Source organism: Tympanuchus pallidicinctus, unplaced genomic scaffold, assembly GCF_026119805.1.
Source record: "Tympanuchus pallidicinctus isolate F22 unplaced genomic scaffold, pur_lepc_1.0 scaffold8, whole genome shotgun sequence".
Classification (NCBI taxonomy): domain Eukaryota; kingdom Metazoa; phylum Chordata; class Aves; order Galliformes; family Phasianidae; genus Tympanuchus; species Tympanuchus pallidicinctus.
In genome coordinates, this window is record NW_026294802.1 from 43,274,409 (window position 1) to 43,295,560 (window position 21,152).

Genomic DNA, 21,152 nt, shown 5'->3' on the forward strand with positions numbered 1-21,152 from the left:
TGACATTAAGCAACTTGTGTGTGCGAGTCATCTCCAAGGTAACTTAGTTATCAAAACACAGTATCTCAGTTGCTCAGAGTAACACCGCTTGTCTAATTGCACTTTGACAGTCTGCACTGCTTGTACTGCTGCTTTTCAAATTGTCGTGTACAGGTGTGCTTGGCGAGAACTTCCCAATTTACTTTTCCCAGTTGTAGCAATTAGTTCTTATCTGTTCATTTTGATCCTCGGGCCTGTGAAATAAATAAGTACATCTTAGAAATGTAAACAGTATCCTTCAAACTAAACTCTTCATGCTATTTTCTCCTACTGATAATCTGAAGAGGCAGCCTGTGTTTTCTGTTGTTTGTGGCATAATTAGTCTACTTCAATTATACTTGAATGAGAGCTCTGATATCAGAAGGGAATTTAGCAGCATCAGAAGTTTGGAGCTTTTTCATGAAGGAGCAGTGAGGACTTTTCTGTACACTATTACCAAGCTTGTTGGGAGAAGAAGAGGCTGTAAATTCATGGTTACATACCTGTATTCCTTCCTTCCCTCTCAGAGTCTTTTCTATTTTACCCACATCTTTCATGTACAGTAATATGACAAGGTCGTGTTGTTTGCTGCTGTGTCTCCTTCCAAAACTCTTCACTGTGCTAATAGCATTTGCCAGACCAAACAGGTCTGTTTGCTAGCATACACAAAGTCTGGGCTGCTTTGTGTACAGCTGCTTTTGGTGCCAGAGTGCCATGTATATGATCTGCTGTATGCAGTGGAGTCTTGTAGGTTTCTTGACTGGTGACTCTATGGCTTCTGGTTTTGTTTTGCATTTAGCAGATAATTTCAGTTATCTGATTTTTTTTTTCATTGCTGCTTTTTGAGGAATTTTGCAGAATCCCAAGGTGAAAAATCCAATTTAATATGAGTGTTTTGTCTTAGTATGTAAGTACGACAAATGGATGCCACAGCGTTCTTCTCAACCAGGCGGGATAAAGACCTGCTAGCTCTGTTATCTGTCTTGCTCCTCTCCCCAGAAGCCCCTATGTGAGAGGAGACCTGCATTCCCAGATTTCCTGGCTTGAGCAGAGCCTTCTGCAAAGCACTTCTACTTCAAGCTCTCTGTACCCGTGAGGTGGTTTGGCACAGGGGGAGCTGTGGCAAATGGGTTAGCAGCACGCACAGACCATGCACGCTGACATGGAGGCATCGGTGGCTGCTCTTCTGTAAGTTGTTCCCTCTGTCAGTGGCTGGTAACTGCTTGGTTCTGCTACCACAACTGTTTTGTGAACCGGACAGAAGAGCTGATCTGGCATTAAACTCTATTACATGTAATTATTTTGTGGCTTTGAAAGAAGTTATTTTAAAAGCCTGATTGCAACTCTGATGTGTTTTACAGCACGGCCACACCAAAATGTGCATCTTTGCAGTGTTGGATTGAGAAGCTGAAAGGGTTTAAAAAAAAAAAAAAAAAGGCTATTAAAGACTCACTTTAACTGATATTTTTGACAAATTCTTTGTGTTATCAAGCCACTGCTGTGTCTGCTGCTGTCATCCTTTCCTGCTCATCCCCTTCTGTGTGGCCCTATTAGTCAGGAAAAAGGAGGCTTTTAAGAACAAAGTTTGAGTGTTGAGTTTGTGTATTCAGTAACAGCAGTGCCCTTGTGTGGTTCACTTCCATTGGGAATAATAGGAGGTGGCCTTAAATTGAATACAGCCATTTTGCATGGACCTTGCTAGGGCTTTTATTCTCAGTGGATGCTCTAAGCATGGTGTCTATATGCACTTATGGAGGGGTGTGAGAATAGGCCAGCTTTCTGGATGCCCAATGGTTTCCTTTTTTAGCTAATGACCTCCTGTGCATTACCAGCACATGGACTGTGCTAGTAGTGTAGTGCTAACCATGCATGTAGTCATTTCCTTTTCCCTCTTACCTTCTTTTAGAAGGCTTTGCTCTTGAATCTTGTAAATGGGGTGATAATTTCAAAGCAAACAACTTTCAGTTGTTTCTTGCCAACTTTTGCCCACAAGGTATGCAAAGTAAACAGAGCAGTTGGAAAATTAGTTTCCTACCTCCCCTCCTGCTACAAAGCATCCCAGGATGTCTCTTGGCTCTTTTTAAAGTATGAGTGAAATGAGAACATTTTTACATTTGTTACATTTCTACATTTTTACAATTGTTACACCAAATTGCCTTTTAATGAATGGAGCCATTGCACAGGTCATTCATATTCTTCTGTAGGAAAACCTTCTAAAATGTGAGGCTTTTGAAAAATCTCCCCAGTTCACGTATTGAATGTAGAGCTGTTCCACTGCTTTCTGCAGTGGAAGGAAGTTGAAACATCAAGGATGAAGTGAAAAGAAAAAAATATAAAAAAACAAATAAAACATGATTTTGAAGCGCATTCTGGTGAAATATGGGAATTCCGAGTCTTCTTAGGCTCTTGGAGGTAACTGAAAAGAATTTCCAGGTTGCTTCTGTGTTTTTGTTTGATTTGAAAACTGTATCTCTCATTGCTGGAGTGGCAGGTACACAGCACTCACAGGGAGTGATACCTGTCATAGGATATGAATATACACGGCCAAGCTCTGCCCTCCAGCTGTTTTAATGCAAGGAGGAGGTATTAAAAATTAATTTAAAAATATTTTTAAAGGGAGAAGGTATTTAAAAAATATTGACTTTAAAAAGAATGTGTCTTTAAAATTTGACAAAGAAATGGTTAACACTTAATCTTCTCAGCTCCAGCCTAGGTATTGAACAGCCTCTGCCAATTGAGCAATAGGAAAATTTGTTAAATGTGAAAACTAGACCTGAGGTTATTGACCCCGAGGCTTGGCTACGAGGAGATGGCATATCTCTATAGATAAATATCCATTATGTGATAGCCTCCAAATGAGGGAGGGCAAGTCCCATGTGTATAAGGCTTACAAGAATTCAAGTCAACAATCGAGTTATAATCTAATGAGGCCACAAGCACAAACATGACTTCAATTTAAGCTTACCCATGGAAAGCTGGAGGCACCTGTCCCAAAAGAAGGCTCTTCATTAGTGACTTTATTCCCTTGGCGTGCTTCAAATGGCTCTATTGCAATAACCCCTACAATTTCTCCTTCATGGGCTTCTGACCCCTTCAGGAAAGTAGTTACATATATGGAGTGCACTCTATTCCTTTTCAGAAATAGGTTCTGTATTATATACAGGGATAAATAATATGTAATTATATATAATATATAACATAATTACAATTAATGTGTTTTTAAAGGAAAGTATGCTTTGGTGTGTGAAAACTTTTCCATCATGAGTAAAGATTTTGAAACTCACTGAAGGTTGGCTTGCTGGTTTTTTTTTGTTAAATAGAAATTCCTTGAGTGCCATAAATATTAACTCAAAACATCTGAAAGAATGTAACAGTTCTGTCTTCTTCTGGAATATTTCAGCTGTGCTCGTGCCAAATATTGAGCAGTGAGCTCAGCTGCAAGGGCCTCATCTGGCTGTACTTGTAGTCCCTACAATGTATGAGCTGATTTATTAATTTTTTAGTACAGATTTAATGTTAAGCTTTCATGTTTACTTGAAGGGAGAGGAAATATTACAATTAGAGCACATTTTTTAGTCATGTGTATATCTATGAGCCACAAAGCAAGGATGATGTGTTCTTGCAATAATTTATTTTTAAGTAGCTATGCTTCAATAAAGCACGAGATCAGGCATTCCACACCACACAGTAACATTTTTTTGTCTTCAGTTCAAACAAACTTCAGCTCAACTGGCATATATATATTTTTTTCTAAGTGAAATTATGACTATCTACTTTACAAACCTAAGAGAAATTAGGACACGATGCAGCCTTCTGCTTAGTCTATCCTCCAAGATGCTGCTTTGTGAAATTTGATTCAGCGTCTGTTTTTTTACCTGTGAATCCTTAGTGAGGTTAAAACTATCCAGATAAATTCAATGCAAATATGATGCAGATGTTACCAAACCCGATGGCTGAATGGCTGTTGTGAAAGGCTTTGTGATCAGACAGGAAGTCAGAGTCTCATCTGCATCTCTGTGGCAATTACAGCAACTGCTTTTCTATGTAGTCTGAAGACAAATCTTTTATAGGTGACATCTAGGTTGGTGGTGGTTGTTTGTTTGTTTGTTTGTTTGTTTGTTTTTCCAGGTTGGTGTGATAAGATTGTACATGCAAAAGTCTTGAGAATGCTTATGGTTTCTAATCTTCATTATAAACATCTGTGATCTTCAGTAAAATGGACCAACGTACCTCAAACTGTATTGCTACTTACAGAGAAATAAGATCGCTTTCCTCAAGGGAACAGCTGTGCAACATTCAGAAAAAGTGAATTATCTAGAGTGTAGAGATGGGGACACCAAACCTTCTGTGTGCATGCTCAACCAGGCTGGGGGTACTCAAGGGAGAAACTCACTTTCTCCTTCAGGTTTTGATTCTCTGTGATAATAAAAGAAGCACCATTCTACCTTCTTCTTCACTTGGGCTGGGTGCTGTTCTGCAGCAGGTGGCCTGCTGGCTCTTGTTCAGAGAGGGAAGCTGCTCTCCTTTTACAGGAGAGTGAAGTGAAGGGCAGGGCTATTCTTACTTGCTCAGGGTCAAAAGTGTAGATTTACTGCTCAGTGCTGGCAGACCCAGCAGTAGGAATCACTGGTCCTCAGGCCTTTGTGTTCAGAGATTCTGAAGAGTCTCCTCTTGGCTGAAGAATGACCCTCAGGTGGTGGTTTGGACCTATGTTGTATGTAAATTGTGTAACTCCAGCCGATGAGAATGTGCTGAGATTACACTGAGTGTGTGCTTGTGCAATAAAAATAAATTGTGAATCTGTAGAAGTAGGTCCATTTAAAATAAAGTATCACAACATCAATTATGAGCAGAGGATGTAAAGCAAATCCTTCACCAGTGTTCTCTGGTAGCTATGCAAACATCTCACTGTTCCTAGAATGCAAAATCATTCCTCCCTCCTAAAGAGTACCAAATGCTTTTAATATTGACTGAGAGATTAAAAAAGACAACAACAACAGTGAAGTTTATAGTTCAGATCCTATTATTGCATTGAATAGCCATTAATATTGCTGGGGAAAAGGTGGTAGGAAAGGAAGCTGAGCTTCTTATAACTGCAAACTTCAGAGCTTCTAAACTTTTAAAACACTCCTGCTGCTTCCTCCCATGTCAATACCAACTGCCATGCTCTGTTTGTATTTTGGATGTCAACTTGGGAAAAGATTTGATTTGGTGCTGCAGCACAGCTTGAGGAACCTGCTGTACAGAATATTAATATCTGATCTTGTTTCATTAATATCAATTTCAGGCATGCATTCCAAAGAGGTTAGTATTAAGCTGGTTTTAATCGCTGCAATATTCTGCAGATTTCTACACAGAACACACCAGCTGGTTTGCACTAAATTTTACGGTACAGGAGATGAGAAACAGGCTTCCTCAGGGAAAGGGGGGGCTGGCAGTGCAAGTCCTTATTGCACTGGGGAGTTCTCTGCACTGGCAATTGTCTTGCTTTCAAAGAGAGAACTGGTTTCAAATGCAAGGTTGGAAACCAGGGGAGTGTCTTTCTTTGGCTCTGCTCTCTCCTTGGTTTCTGACAACCCTGCCCAGATACATTTTTGTCCTGGTCCCATCTCCTGTCTCTGCTCTCAACTCCTGTGCTTCCTTGCACTTGCCTGTCTCTGGTTTCATTCTGCAGTGGAAATGTGAGCTGGATTTGTAGGATGTCTTGGGGCCACCACCCTCACCCTGCACACCTAGTGCAGGAGGGGCTGTGCAGATGTTTGCTGAGTGTTGAGCAGATGCTGCCAGGTCTCATCGCCTGGGAGGCCCTGCAGATCTTTGTATGAAGCACAACACCAAATGAGATTATGAGACATTAGGGTGTTGGTGTTTGTTTTGTGGGTTTCATTTTTTTTGGGGGGGGGGGGAGGAGGAGGAGGTTATTTTGTTTTGTTGGTTTTTTTTTTGCAATTCAAATAATACATCCTTTGAAGGAGTGAAAGAACCGTATCCTTCTCTTTTTCTCCCCTCTTTCCACCACATAACAGGGCATAATTATACAGCAGCTATATTGTTTTACAAATGCTTCTGTGCGTGAAATTAGTGTGCTTCCAAAAAAAAGCCCTAAAACCGAAAGACCCTGCAGTGTTTGTTACAGCAAGTTAGTGTGACACACTATCCTCTGAGAAATACTCCTGCATAGGATTTAGTTGTCCAGTTCATCAACACGCATAATTTCTGCCACTATTTCCGGCTCTAAAGATCCCATTTTGTAAAGATGTCTCCAGAAGAGTTTTATGTATTAAGCTGTACAGGAAGAAAAGGTTAAAATTTGTTGTTACAGCACTAGTGGAAATGTATAGCATAAATGTGCGCTGCTTTAAAATATGAAAAATGGTGTCTTTTAAATATCAAAGGGATTAGTATTAATCCAGCACTTGTGATTTTCTTAAGTCACATTATTTGCATAATAATGCTCACCACCTGCTATATCTTCAAAGCGCTTTTCAGACATTAACTAATTGATCTTTGTAACACCCCTGTGATGGAAAGACCTGCTATTATCCCCACTCTGCTGATGTGCAAAGCTGGACCCCGGGCATTTCAAGTCACTTGGTCGGCACAGGGTCGAGATGGGGGCATGGCGGGCGCTGGGTGCCTGATGTCCCTTCCTCTGGCAGTGCCTGCGCTTCCAAGGCTGTCTGCTTTCTTCTTGCCTGCCTTTGTTTGGAAACACGAAAATGAATAGAGTTATTTCTTTGTGTCTTAGTGGAGATAGTGGTGTGGGGAATGTTGATTTGTTTTTATTTTCAGTTTGTTTGCTAAATAATTTTGCTCTGGATTTTAGCCATCCTATAGGAAAAGAAACAGAACATAGAAAAGCCTCTTAAATCTGCTTATTGTCTGCATGCACCCCAGTGATACTAGTCAAGAGCTTTTAAGCATGTTTTTCTTTGTTCAGGACTCAGTGTGGTCTTGCTGTTATAAGCCTTTTGGTCAAGTTTTCCCCTAGTTGTCAGAATAAGAAATTCTTACAATGGGAAGTGACAGGCTGAGCTGTGTGCTGTTTCAAAATAGAAATCCATATTCTCACCGTGCACTCACAACCTCCAGAAGATGAGATGGGTTCCAGAACTGAGGGCTGGGCTGTGCTGCCCATTGGGACAGCAGGTTTTGCTCTCTGGGAGATCCAGCTGAAACTTCTCCTTCTTCATGTCTGAGGGATCTGTGGGTGTGTGTTGGCCTCATGTGGGTAACGTGTGGGTGACTTGCAGTGCCCTGAGGGTCCTCACAACTTCTGCAGAGCCTAATAAAATACCAAGTGGATTTGGTAAATATTACCTACTTTGAACTAAAATGGAGCAAAGATGAAGAGTAGGCAGATATCATGTGTGTATGTCAAAGAATAGGTATTTAAAATCCTGTTATGAGTAACATTCTGAGGGGGTGTTTGAACTGAGGCATTTAAAAATATATTACAGTCTCCTTAATTTGGCAGAGTCACCTTGATATTTAGTGCAAGAGTTTACTGTCAGAGTGCACGGATGTGTTTTTCCCATGTTCTTGCAGCACTATCTCCACGCAGGAAATAAATAAATCTTAATGCTGGAGTGCTCAGTGCCATCAGCACAAACTAAAACTTGGGAAAAGCACATGTCATGTCAGATTTCAGGGAATTATTTTAGATAATGTATTATTTTCCAAGCATAATGCCTGGGTTTCTGCAAGGACAGAAGCAATGGTGAAGTGGCAGATCACACAAAGAAGTTAGGTACATAATTGTATATATTGGCTTTACGTATTGTCTAGGCAGGAGGCTGGGAGAGGCGGGGAAGGGAAGTACGAGTAACTCTGAATTCCTTTGTGCTGTAGCTGGGACAGATGGGCTGTAATCTCTCTTCATGGCACAAATTACAGGGTTTAAAGACCTTTGGCCGCTGATGGTTTCATGGCTTCTTTTCATTCCCTTAAACACCATTTCCATGTAGCCTGTGTTTGCTCTGTTCGGAAATGGATCTGGCTTCAGGTCAGAGCATTGCTTGTCCTGTAAGAGCCTCTCTCTGTCTGGTTTGTCATCTTCGGGTGACATGAGCACCAAGAAGTGTTTCTTTACTGTGCTGGTGACAGAGCACTGACACAGGCTGCCCAGGGACGTTGTGGAGTCTCCCTCTGAAAATACCCAAAAGCCACTTGGACATGTTCCTAGGCTTATGCTCTGCGTGTCCTGCAGGTATTTTTCCACCTTATCCCCTCTGTGATTCTGTATACACGTGAAAGGCAGGAAACAAATGAGTCCCTGTACAAAATACTATTGAGAGAGGAAAGGAAAACAACAGAGAGAAGGTGCAAAGAGCAACTTGGGAGAGGAAGGAGGTCATGCTCCAACAGATGATTGACGCCAGGGATGCATTCCAGTCCTGATTAATCCACTAATGACCTGTTTGAAGACCGAAAAGTGGGACAAAAGGTAGATCACTGAGCAAGAGGCAACATGTTCAGGCAGGGGTGGAAGTGCAGAGCAGGATGCAGTGCTCAGTGCTAGATGGAAAGGTTTGGTGACCCTCTGCTACCCTCTGCCCAGTGAGGATGTGAGGGACTTTCCTGGGGCAGCCACTGCTGTCAGGAGTGCATAAAGGCCCATTGGTGCTGGTGGCGGAGCAGAGGCTGGGCAAGCAGGCATTGGAACCCGCCTCCCAGTTCTGCCTTTGCCTGTTGGGCGTGTGTGCTGTTGGACATGACAAGAATTGCAGTTTGGGCAGTGATACCGTGACTTCCAGAATGTGGAACAAGGAGCATGCATTTTGTCTGCTCTTTCAATCTGAAATTACTGAAGTATGGAGTTTCTCTGTAGCACAGGTGGTAGATATACAGAAAAGAGTCTGTAGCAAACTTTATTTTAACATGCTTACTGTGTATCAGGGCAAATAATTTTTAAATCAAAATCCATGACATTTCTGTCCCTTCTTCCTTTACATTAGTGAAAAAGATAAAAATATTTTTTCCAGTCATACTCACATTTGAGATTAATTTTTTGGGCGTGATGTTTAAGCAGGATGCAGGGCTGTCTGCAGTGGTGCATGACCTCCTGCATGTATCCAGTTGCTTCTCCATAGCATCCCATCTGAGGGCCTCAGTTCTGGACTGCAGACAACATCAGATGCAACTTAATCCTGGCAAATTTTATTTTTTTTTCGTTATGTGTGCTCAGTTAAGGGGTTATAGAAGCAGCTTTCCAGAAAATCTGGGCAGCTATCAAGCAGTGATCATTTTTGATCTCTTTTCTGCTGGACCTTTCTGAACTCATGTGAAATGCTTGGCAAACAACTTTTATTTAAAATAATAGCAAGCAGGTTTGGAGAGGGTCTTAAAGAGGCTGTATACAAAGTCCATTCTCTGCTTCAAGGCTAGGTCAGCAGCATTGAAGCCATTTCTTGCAGATATTGTTGGACTGTACTCCAGACCTCTGATGGGAAGGGCTGTACAGATGTGTATTCCTGTGCTCAACTGTTATTACTGTGATTTTTTTTTCCTGCTGTTTATCCTGTATCATCTGGATGCTATTTAGGTCTCTTGTCTTTAATAGACAAGGTAAATAGTTAATTGCCTTCCTCTGTGAATAATTTCTCCCTGTGTACTCAATAAAAGCTAAATCACTTGCCAATAGTTCTTGGGCTCTTGAAAGACAGAAAAAGCAAGCTTTTAAACTGGTTAAAGGATTCTTCAGAAATAGTACTGCTTTGGCAGTTTATATGGCCTTGAACTTGGTGTAGGCTGACTCCATAGGCTGTAACCAGCTAGGTTTGCTTAGTAAACTTTTTAAAACCTCTCACCTTTTAAAAACCAATTGTTTCCAGACTCTTGTTTATAAGAGGAGTTCTGTGCCTCTTACTGGTTTAATTCCAGTCTGAACAAACAAGCTAGTGTCTTGTTCAAGGGCCTGCCTCACTTTATACGGGCTGATTTACAATACAATGTGTAAATGTAGTAGCAGCTCAGAACAAAGGCGAGCTTGTTTATCCAAACAAATTTGAGGGTGAGGGCGAGGAGGTAAATTGCAGCCTGCTCATTGCAGCTGGAGAACAGAAGGAAACAGCCATGTGGGAAAGCATGAAGGATGAGGCGATCGGCGGCTCCTCTGCACAGCCTTCCCGACCCGAGGAGCCAGGCCTGGCGGTGGCTGCTCCCCAACTTTTTGGAGAAGCCTTGGTGACTGAGCTTTGCTGGTAATTACAGGGTTTTGTGGCCGGTTGTGTGCCCGGCTTGAAGTGGTTGTTCTTCAGTAGGCGACAGCGAGGAGTCAGGCGAAGCGCCTGGCAGGCCTCAACCGAGTCGCCGTGCTGCAGCCAACTGCTTCTGCTAGTCCTGAACTACAGCCAGCAAATGCATTTCTCAGATTTAAGCATCCTGGGTATTTTAACCTTATTGTTAAGCTTGTGCATTTCAGCTATAAAGGCTAAATCTTTTAGCAAAGAGATTAAATTGTGTAGAAGTTATATTGCCTTGTCCAGACATGAAAAATAAATTGTTTGAAGTGGGCTTCCATCCAAAGTGTGATCGCTCCTGGAAAATAGATTGGAATAAAGCACTTACTGCAGTGCTTAGCCAAAAGGTCTTGCACACTCACTTTTCATGCTTTGTATAAATGAGTTAGCTGCCTAATTATGAAAAATGCTAAGGAGAATCACCTATTCAAATTCCTATTGATAGTGCTTCTCTATGTTGGCTACAATAAGGGTACGGCTGCTGCAAATGCTCATTCTTACTGCCTCTGGTACCATGTAGCAGCTTGAAATGAAAACTTGTAAACAGCTTGAAGAGAAAAAGGAGGCTGTTTGGAGCTGGGAAGGGAGGAAGGTGAACACTCCTAATGCAGCTCATCAGCCTCCTCCTCTAGTTACCTGCTGCATGCTGCGTGCAGCCCTCATTGCATCAAGCATCATCACTTTTCATCTGTTCTCTGTTTTCCTGCCCATTATGTCCAAAATTCATTTCAGTTTTGCAGAGTTTTCTTCTAAACTTTTCAGTGTTATAAATTATGGGTTCTCTGAAATCTTCAGCATTGCCTGTGGGAAGAAAACTTTAATTTGGTTTAACAGTAGATGAGTAATCTAGCTACACAGTGATTTTTCAGTTCAGCTGCAGTCAGCTTCTTATTCCAACTGTTCCACTAAACATTTCAAAGGCGGCAATCAATTCCCAGCCATCCTTGTTTGTCCTTCTTTTGATTTTTCTTATTCTTTTCGTGGTTGATGACATTGAAAAGAGAGCACAACCTTATAATGCATGTGTGCTGTTTTCTGCATTAATGGTTTTCAACATAATTTTGTTAAGTCAGAGCACTAACCTGTTTTTTGGCTAGAATTTTATCACAGGGACTCAAATATTTTATGCTTGCCATTTCAAAACAGATGAAGAGCATCACATAAGGAATACATTTTAAGTTCTTCTGCCTGTTTTGCTCCTTTCCAGTGTGAAACTGGGTCAGTGTTGGTTAAACGAGTTTATCTCGTTCCCCGCTTGCTTGAATACCAAGTTGAGTTGACAGTTCTGGCTTGGTGTGTGGGGTGACTCCACAGCCATTTTGCAGGCACCCAAGCTTTAAATTCATCCTTAAATGTGAGCCTCTGTTCTGTGGAGGGATGGGTGCAACGTCCAACTTGTGTTTACAAGGACAGGAGGTTGCTGTGCTGAGGTCAACAGCGAAGCTCCTGCTTTAGGGCACCAGATGCTCTGTGGGACAAGTGGGCATGGTAGGAGATAATCTGATGAGGTTAGAGCTGCCACCCCACAGGCTCCTTGTGGGACATTGGATGAGATGTGCTGCTCTTGGGAAGCTTGTTTTCATTCCTGTAATTAGTAGGTAAGCTTGCTCAACAGAACAGTTTACTCCCAAGACTGCATGAGAGGAAGGTTTGGTCCCTGGGGACTACTGCCTGCTGAAGTAGGGGGGTGTTGTTTTGTTTTAAGTAGTGGCACAGACCATTTCCTGATGACAGGACAAACATCTTCATAGCTCTTGCTCTAAAAAGCTTTGAGAAGGCTGTGGGTGATGGGTCAGCCCATAAATGTTATTAATTTCATGTGGAGTGGCTAAACTTCCTGCTGACTTAGGTAATGTACCCACTGAGCTTGGATAAAAGGTTAGAGATGGCAATTAAGGAAAAATCCTTTTCTGTTAAGCTTTCCTAAGCTTAACCAAGCCACTGTCAGTAATTACTCTCTCTTTTTTTTTTTTTTTCCTTGCTATTGTGGACTGAGTTTAATCCAGACTTGGTTTATTTAATTTTTTATTGCTTGAATGTGCACACTCAAGCTACATGAAGAGTATCAAGCTACATTGGATACACACTGAGCAAAAGCATTTGCTGGATGTACCTGGTGTGTTAAGCAGTGAATAGATTTACAGTATGTTTTTAAGTGGTCATAACTGGGTTGTAAAAATGCTTTTATTTCTCCAGTTGTCTTTTAACTTTAACAAGGCTTCTTGCAGGGTGGCATCAGGGCTGGAGGAGGGGTTCAACCAGAAGGGCTAGAAATAGCAGCTGTTTGTTTATGTCAGAATTTTTATTCTCTCTTCTTCCTACTCCCTTTCTTAGGGGTAGTCTTATGTATTCCACCCACTCTCGTTCCCTTCTGGTGAATGTGTGTGGATATGCTCCAGGACCATATGTGCTTGTAGATACATACTTCAAAGGAAACTCCAGACCGCCTAGAGAAGCTGCTTGAGTTTAGATGAGCTGACTGCTACAGCATTTCTTTTGAAGAACCACATGGCAGTGCTGCCATTTCTCTCCTACAGCACTTTTATCCACCAGTGCAAACTCTCAGCCTCCAAAGCATTGAGCCCCTGATACACATACTTTGTGCAAACCTAAGTAAGCGGAATTTCACCTCAGGGCACCAACTCAGCTGGGCTTTTAGGTGGCTAGCTGACATGTTTTGGCTCACATGATGTATTTTCCCAGCAGTAAGGATAAATTGAGATCTGTTTCTCTTTTCCCCTCCTTGCATAATGGTTTCTTCAAAGAATGCTTTCCCAGGTTTTCTTGGAACAACAAACAATTGCCACAGCTGATTCAGAGACACGTTCTTGCTAAGTCATTATTTCTAAGAACTGAGGATTCTGGCTGCAGACCAGAAAGACTTCAGTTTTGTCTATTCTTTTGGGGCTGTTCTTGATTAGAAGCCCGCTTTCTGTTTGATAACCTCTGCATATCTCAGTGGCTTCTCTGGTTTGCGAGGTTATAAACTGGATATGCCAAACACACTCTTGGTTGGGAAACACAGAGTATCTGGTGCAGGTTTCAACATCTTCATGTATCCACAAAACAAAATTGCATGATAGCTGCTTTACTCTAGCAGCAGCAGCTGTTGACCCTGCACTGTATTCATGTTAAATGTTTGCCAGGATTTGTCCATTAAGTTTTCCAATATGAAACATTGATCCTTCACATGAAAGCATTTTTAAAAAACAAAGGTCTTTGTATCTATTTTATGGATATTTAGTCCATTACTCCTGAAAAATGAGTGATTATAGCTGGCAGATGCTTCAGTGGACTTTTATATAGCATCTTTCACTCTTTAGTGTTCTAATCCATGGTGCTGATCTTTATTCATGTGTTTCTCTAGAAGCCAGTTTCATATCCCAGACAGGCTGATCCTGTTTGTCTGTAGCTAGCTGGAAGTAGAGGAAGGAAAATAGTTAGATTTCTCACAGGTGTTGCCATGCAATCATGCATCCCCTTCTCCAGCCCTCACGAATTTGGTCATGAAATGGAGGACACAGGACTGTGGACAGAAATTGTCAGATTAAAAGCAAGCAAACAAACAACAAACAACTCTCTGAAGGTAGGGAATTGGTAGTATTAGGGATCAGCAGTCTTGCTTGCTCGCCTCCTTAGACAGCAGCATGAAATTGCCTTTAAAGACTTGACAACAGCAAAAGAAAATGAATTCTCCCCCTCTCTCTTCCTTTGGAAGAGCATCTTCTTGTTAGCCCATCTGCTCATAAAGGTGTGACTCTCTCCATTTGTTATCTCTAAGATGATCTGAATGTGTTCTGGGGGGTTCTCTCCTCCCCCGCGTAGTTTTCCTGTTATCTGAGGCTGGTGGAGTGTTTGTGCTTGTTGGATTATTTGTGTACAAATGATATCATTTCTCCTGAGAATACATCTTCTGATGATGATCAATGGCTCAGTTACTTTTAATAAAGCTGAGACAGTCAGACATAGGAATTCTTTTGAAGCTGTGGAGGCCTCGTCTGAGTCATATAATACCTTAAATGAAAACAGAGCAAAAAGGAAATGTGGAAGTGGATGACAGGTGTTGGCAGGAGGGATGTTTAGAAAGTTTATAGTTTTCATGGTTTTCTTCTCTGCTCAAAGCAAATGATTACTCTGCCTTTAGGCACAGATGAGCTGCAAATCAGAAAACGGTGGAGAAAAATGGCTCAGAAGTGGTGGAGAAGTGAGTGATGGGTCCAAGCAACCTGACACCATTTCCTCTTCAGGACTAGGAAAGCTGCTCATGCTTATGGATCAGCCCCATCGGCTGGAGCTGGCCGTGGGAGGGTGGTCCTGGAATGGGCTGGCCAGAGGCCAGGGCTCTGCAGCTCAGCTTCCCACCAGGAAGCAGCTCATGGGACCTCTGGCGATGATTAGCTCCAAAATGCTCTGGCAGGCATGAGGTGGTTCAGGGACACGTTTGGAAGCCATAGATATTCATAAATATTTAGAAGCAATAGATATTCTGTCTCCTCCAACTTTCCTATTTTCAAGTGTCCAGATGACGATTACACTCTTTTGCTAGTTCAGGCTGTACATTGTCTTTTTTTCAGTGAAGCAATGGTGCTGTTTTCCAGAGCTGGTAAAAGAGATTCTTTAGAGATTACTGACATGAATGAAGTGCACTGCGTACTGCTTGCTTTGCACCTTGAAGATGAGGTCTCACCATGCTTGGGAAACCTAGTCTAGGCACTGGCTCATATTCACCACCATTGATTAAAATGTTAGGGGACAGATTGATGTGGGTTTTATTTCCTGAGGTGATAAGAGTATGAGCAGCAGAGAGATGGGATTAAAAGGCATCTTGCCTGGCTGCTGCTCGGTATCTGAGAGGAGCATGGAGACATGCTGTGTAGCAATGTTTGTGAGAGAAGCTGGTTGACAGTTGTTTGGGGAAGCTTTGGGGAGGGAGAGATTTCTCGAAGGTTGTTGCTGGTCTGTATGTTATCTTTCAATAGTTTATCCCTAGCTTAAATTGCCAGTTTCTGGAGTCAAGCAATTGGAGAGAGCCGCAGCATTTCTTTAGAAAACTAACAATTTCTCTATTCCTGAGATTAGCTTGTGAAGGTGCAGCAAGTTAAATCTGTGCTTAAAAATCAAAACTGTGCCTTATTTATCTCTTCTAAATAGCTGAGGTTTGTAGTATGGTTAGAACTTTGATTGCTTTGTAACCAGGCCTGTGTGAGAGAAAGCACACAGAGGATGACAAAGGCTTACTGCTGGCAAGACCTGCACGTCATGTTTAAGTATGCACTAAGCAGGTGGGGTTAGCTCCTGGGGACTTCTGATACAGTTGGCTTTCTTTGTCCGTTAGAGCGCTGCTCCCTTTCTTTTTGGGATGGGGTACAGTAAAGTGTTTCTACCCTGCCCCCACTCTCTGCTGCTCTCTCTATCATTCTGCAGCTGTTTCCGCACTCAGCTGGTCCAGCTTCTCAATTGGCTGCACTTTAAGCCAGGCACTCAATGAAAGGTTTTAATCTGGGGATGCCTTTTTTTTTTTTTTTAATGTTTTTTTTTTTGGAGGTTTGATTTTAACCTCCATGCACAAACATGCTCCCAGCTTGCCTGCAGTTGGGCGAGTGGATGGATGAGTGTGCAGAGTGTGGTGGCCCACTCAGTGGTACCCAGCCCATCCTCATTCCTAGTGATGCCATTTTTACTCCACTGGACCTAAGTTTACTGTAATCCAAGAAAAGACTTTGGCATTAACTGCATTACAATTGCTTTGCTAACGAGCTTATATTTAGGTCTTAATTTTTCCACACACCTCAATGATGAATCCTTTCTAACAGCCAGAGAGAGCCCTAGCCCTTATATTAAGGGGGGTGGGGGGGAGAAGAGAAAACATCCTCTCTGAGCATCTGTTAGCTGTGTCCCAATTGGCTCAAAAGATCTGTGTACTCTGTGCTTGTGAGCAAATGCTATGTGAACCTGCCAAAATTATGCCCTTGGCTGCAAAGCGAAGAGGCACATGGAGTCCAATTACTGGCTCTAAGCAGTATAAAATAATGTTGAATAACTCCCGATTCTTAGATTTAATTAAAATGAAAGGCTGAATTGGCACATCCAATTCTGAATTCTCAGTGAGGGGTAGAATTTTGCAGCAGAGAGCAAGGTCTAGAGGAGAAACTTTGAAATATTTCTGGTAGTGCTAGAAGACAGAGATCCAAAAATATTTGGCCTTGTTCACAGCATTGAACATGCTCTCGTTCATGCTTTTTGTTGCTTGTTCCCAAGTGACAATGACACATTCATTTAAGCAATCAGGGGAAAAAAATATATATTTCAAAGCATCTGATTATGAATCATACCAAAAAAAAAAAAACCCAACCACCGTGTTGAGGACATAAGAAAAATGTCACTCAGCACTTACAGTCATGAAAATAAAATAAGTTTAGGGAAGTAGAGGACCCAAAGTAGCCTGCAAGTCACTGTGTATCAATACAACTTGACAAGAGTGATTTCTGTCAGCATGTCAAACTACGTGTTTTGCAGTAATCATCCTCTGTTTGTACCAAGATTGCCTGGCCTGACTGACAGCTACTTTGCTTGCTCGTTCATGGAGTAATCAGTTTTGTCTCCTATGTCTTTGTTAATCTCAAGAAGAAAATTTCACATAGGCTCTCTTTATGGGGAAGGAGACTTTTCTTCTCATTCCCATGGGTAGGAAGTTGTTGGAAGAACCGTGTGTAAGGGAGAAAAGAAAAAAACAACTCACTTCTGCTCTTTCTGGGTTATTGTTATAACTCCTTGCTAATGAAGCTAATATAGCATGGCGGTCGATCAATCCCATGTGGGTACTTCACAAAAATGAATTTGCAGAATTCCCACGGCTTCTTCAAAATCTACTTACTTGTGTTATGTGCTACCAATTTAGCTTCTTAAACCTGTTTTTTCATCAGTATGGAAGAATCAGCAATCCTCTGAGCATAATAACAATTTTCCTAGCTTTTTGGGTGTTATTCCAAATATGTGGTTATAATTGCAGTACTGAATTTTTTTTTATGTTGGCAGTGTTTAAATTATTGCAGTGGATTGCAGAGTTATATTCTGCTTGGACCTTTTGCTAAAACCAATTAATTTTCAGTACTTGGGCTTTCCTGAATTGTATATTTTCTGATAGAGATGTAAAAGTGATTCAGCCTTGGAAATCCTGGCCTCTTTGAATTGACATGATGTTGAGCAATGCTTGTACAAGTGCATTTTTGAAAGACTTAGTTGTAAGCTGAAAGCCTCGTTCATCTCGATCCAAAAACCAAAGCTCCAGCATTGCCACACTTAGTGTGGTCTGAAGTCTGATATCTATCATAAATCTTGCAATATTTCACTTACTTTTAAACGCAGTACCTCAGAGTCGTATTAGAAATAATTCTAGCTTTCAATTAAATTCCTTCATTTCAACAGCTGTAGCAAAAGACAAATAAAAACAGTAAAAGCACATAGCTGCTCAAATATCACAACATGATAATGGAGATACTTCTTGTACTTTTGGCACTGTGTTTTTGTGGGTTTTTTTTTTTTTTTAATGAGAAGACATCCATCTGAATCATAGCTCTTGAAGCATTTGGGGTTTGCGCAACTGCTGCAAACCATGATACTGTTCACCAGTGTAAATAGTGGTGATCCCATCAAAACTCAGTCTGACCACTTCCTTCCTCATTTTCTGATGGGCGTAAGCTATATCTGTCACCATCCTAAATGCAGGACTAACTAACTTGTGTACTGAAGTTTATGGAACTATTTGTTTTTATCTCCACCTTGTCAAGTGGCACAGAAACCCAGTGTGACCGCATCTTCCAGGCTGGATGGGTGCTGGGTGCAAAAGCGTCCTATTTGCCTTCAGCTTCAATTCAGTACCTGTAGCTGAACTGCTATTAAAGCACTGGATCATTGAAAGTTTTAGCTTGAAAGGGGCCTTGAAGATCACCTGGTTCCAACCTCCTGCCATGAGCCTCCTACTAGATCAGGCTGCCCATGGCCCATCCAGTCTGGCCTTGAGCACCTCCAGGAATGGGGCATCCACAGCTTCTCTGGGCAGCTGTGCCAGTGCCTCACCACGTCTGAGTAAAGAATTTCTTCCTTGTATCTAATCCAAATCTCCTCCTTTTAGTTTAAAACCAGTATTCCTTGTTCTGTCCCCGTGCTCCCTGGCAAGAGTCCTCCGTCTTTCCTGCATTTGTCAGCAGTGCTGCAGGTAAAGACAGGTGACTGCTGAAACACCAGGTGTGCTTTTTCCCTTCCAGAGGCCTGAGGAGAAGGGCAGAAGCAGAGACTGAGGGTGGCAACTTCATGAAATAGATTTACAGCAGAGCTCCTGGCTACACCCATATCCTCTAATGTGAGTGGGCTGAGGCCATGCATGTTATTAGATGCCACAATGAGGAAAACTTAGATGTCAGTTATTTTAAATTGTATGACTCATCCCTTATCCTTTCTACCTTGTACTCCCTCCTTTCTCATGCCTGTGCTCCTTAGACTACAGATCATTAACTTTGCTAAAACCACTGTTGGTATCTTCAAGGCAGCTGAATTGCAGGGACTTGCCTTCACTGGACCAGACATGCCTGTCTGATAGTCACCTGACTGTGTTTGAAATGTCAGTTCTAAAAGGCTTTACACACCAAAAAAAAAAAAAAAAAGGAAAAAGATATTCTGGTAACAGGGCACTGGAGCTTGATGCTGTTTGTGCAAGAGCTCTAAAAGAATTAGAACAAAAATTTGCTTATAGTACTCTGTCTTACTTGAGTGTACTCTGTCGCTCAAATAAAACAATAATATACCCATCTAGCAAGGGCTTTTGGGGTCATGCAGGGAGATTATCAGTTAATCTGACTTCTATATTAGGCAGTTTGATAGAAATACAATAGGAATAGAATTAAATGAATAGATAACAAAGAAATATGATGCACCATAGAGGAGACAGCGTAAAGGGAATTTGTTTCTCACAAATCTACTGAAGTTTCTGCAGGAAGCTATAACATGGATACAGCAGGTCTAGATGACACCTTGTCAAAAACTCTTTGAAAATTAAAGTACAGGCTGTATTTTACAGAAATCTGTTAGAATCACAATTATCAGGGAATAAAAGGAAAAGTCTTCTCACAGATTGATAAGTGGTTAAAAATAGGAAACAAAGAACTGGAATACCTGATTAATTTCCTGGTTCAATAGAAGCTATTGCTGGGATGAAGTCTTTCAGACATCTGTGATGTTGTCTGAGCTGTTTGACGTATTCATCAATGATTTTATTATAAGTAGATGACAGAGGATAACAAAATTATTTATAATAATCTGACTGGAAGCTGCCTGAAATGGCTTACAGACAGCCTTTTGAGTCTGGGGTGGCAAATGAAATTCCAGTGTCAACAGATGCAAAATAATGCATGCTTGGGAAAGGAAATAATCCTGTTTTTGCTAAGTGGGTGAAATCCCCACCCTCTTGAAGTTGTTGTGTTTTATATCAACTCAGTGTGCAGTGGTGATTATTAAGCAGATAGAACAATCAGAAACACTAGGACAGGAGCAGAAATCAAAATAATCCCTATGATGCTTTAGATACATAAATATTAGCCTCTTACATGCTGCGGAGAGTTCTATCTATCCCCCATAAACAAAAATGGAAAAAGAAAAAAGTAACCTTGGGGCGAAAAAGATTGGGGCAACTTTTCTTTGAAGAAAGGACTAAATATGCTGTATATTTTCAGTTGGGGGAAGGGAGGAAAGGAGAAAAGAGAAGATATGATGAAAGTGAAAGCAAGAATGAAATTTATAAGTATTTAGTAGGAATGGTGCTATTATCAGACAGCAGGCTTAAATGAAAAATATGACCAGTTACCTCTTCTACCCTTCTTCTGTTCAAGGCAAAGCTAAATCATGAAACTGCTGCAGAAAGCTTTCAGATACCAATGATGCATTGCAGAGATGAGGTGTATGTAATTTGGAAAATAAATCCTCCTAGTAATTTCTAATGATGCAACTTCCAAATCAGAAAATTTAGAGATCGACTTTTTCTAGAATATGGAAAAATTGGGATGTTTGAGAAGAAAATGAGTGATCCTCAGTGGGTGCTGTTGGCCACTGTTAAATTTAGTTTGTCTTTCCTGATTGTCTTCAAGAAGGTCTAGTTCTGTGCAGTTATTTAAGACTACCTGTATAGTTAGTGGGTGGGGAGGGAGGGAGCGGCTGAGGTGATTCATGCGAGTCTGAGATAAGCACCTAAAACAAGGGAGTTGAATTGCCCCGGGAAGGCTTCCTCTCCTTAAAAACAGAAATAAACTCATGACTAGTTCATGTTGACTGCTCACAGAAAGTGAGATGGAGTCTATTCTCAAGGAAGCATCTTGGGCTAGTGGACGTTTCGTCTGTCTAAAGATTGCTCTCAGGTTTATAAACAACAAAAAATAGCATCAAGTAGGTGTGTGTCACAGATCTGAATTCAGAATGGTTTAGCACCGTGTCAGTGGGTACGTTGGACAGGCTTTCAAGTGGGTTTTGAGCTTGATCAGCAGCATACGTGTGTGAAGAGGGGCTCCAAAATGAATGCCTGGATTTAGTGCCACCTTCTTCTCTTGCTTCAAGTTTCCTAGCCTGATGGGGGGCTCAAGGGCTTGAAGGAACAGAAGCAAATCCTGCTGGAATAATGGGCAAACGCTGTTACAAATTAACATTTAAATATCATTAATTAATGTAATGACATTTTCTGTTTCACTGGTGCTCAAGAGAATCAAATGTGATTAATTTCTTAAAAAGTTGCTGTCTGTAGACCACATGTAGTAATAACTAGCTCAACACGTCTGTGCTGGGGCATCCCGAGCTGAGCCTTGATATGCTTGGCGGTACAGCTGAGCTGCCCAGGCCAACCATGGGCCTCTG

The 21,152-nt window shown here is 41.5% G+C and overlaps 1 protein-coding gene across 4 annotated transcripts in view; it reads left to right on the forward strand.

The window, feature by feature from the left end:
- Positions 1 to 21,152, forward strand: part of PLXNB2 (plexin B2) — a 247,415-nt gene that overhangs the window by 8,574 nt on the left and 217,689 nt on the right. The window contains exon 3 of one of the 4 annotated variants that reach the window (XM_052667742.1): positions 18,524 to 18,618. The exons of the other annotated variants lie outside the window; for them this stretch is intronic. The gene's annotated coding sequence lies outside the window, so the exon portion shown is untranslated. The remainder of the gene's footprint in view (positions 1 to 18,523; positions 18,619 to 21,152) is intronic. 4 annotated transcript variants of the gene reach the window in all.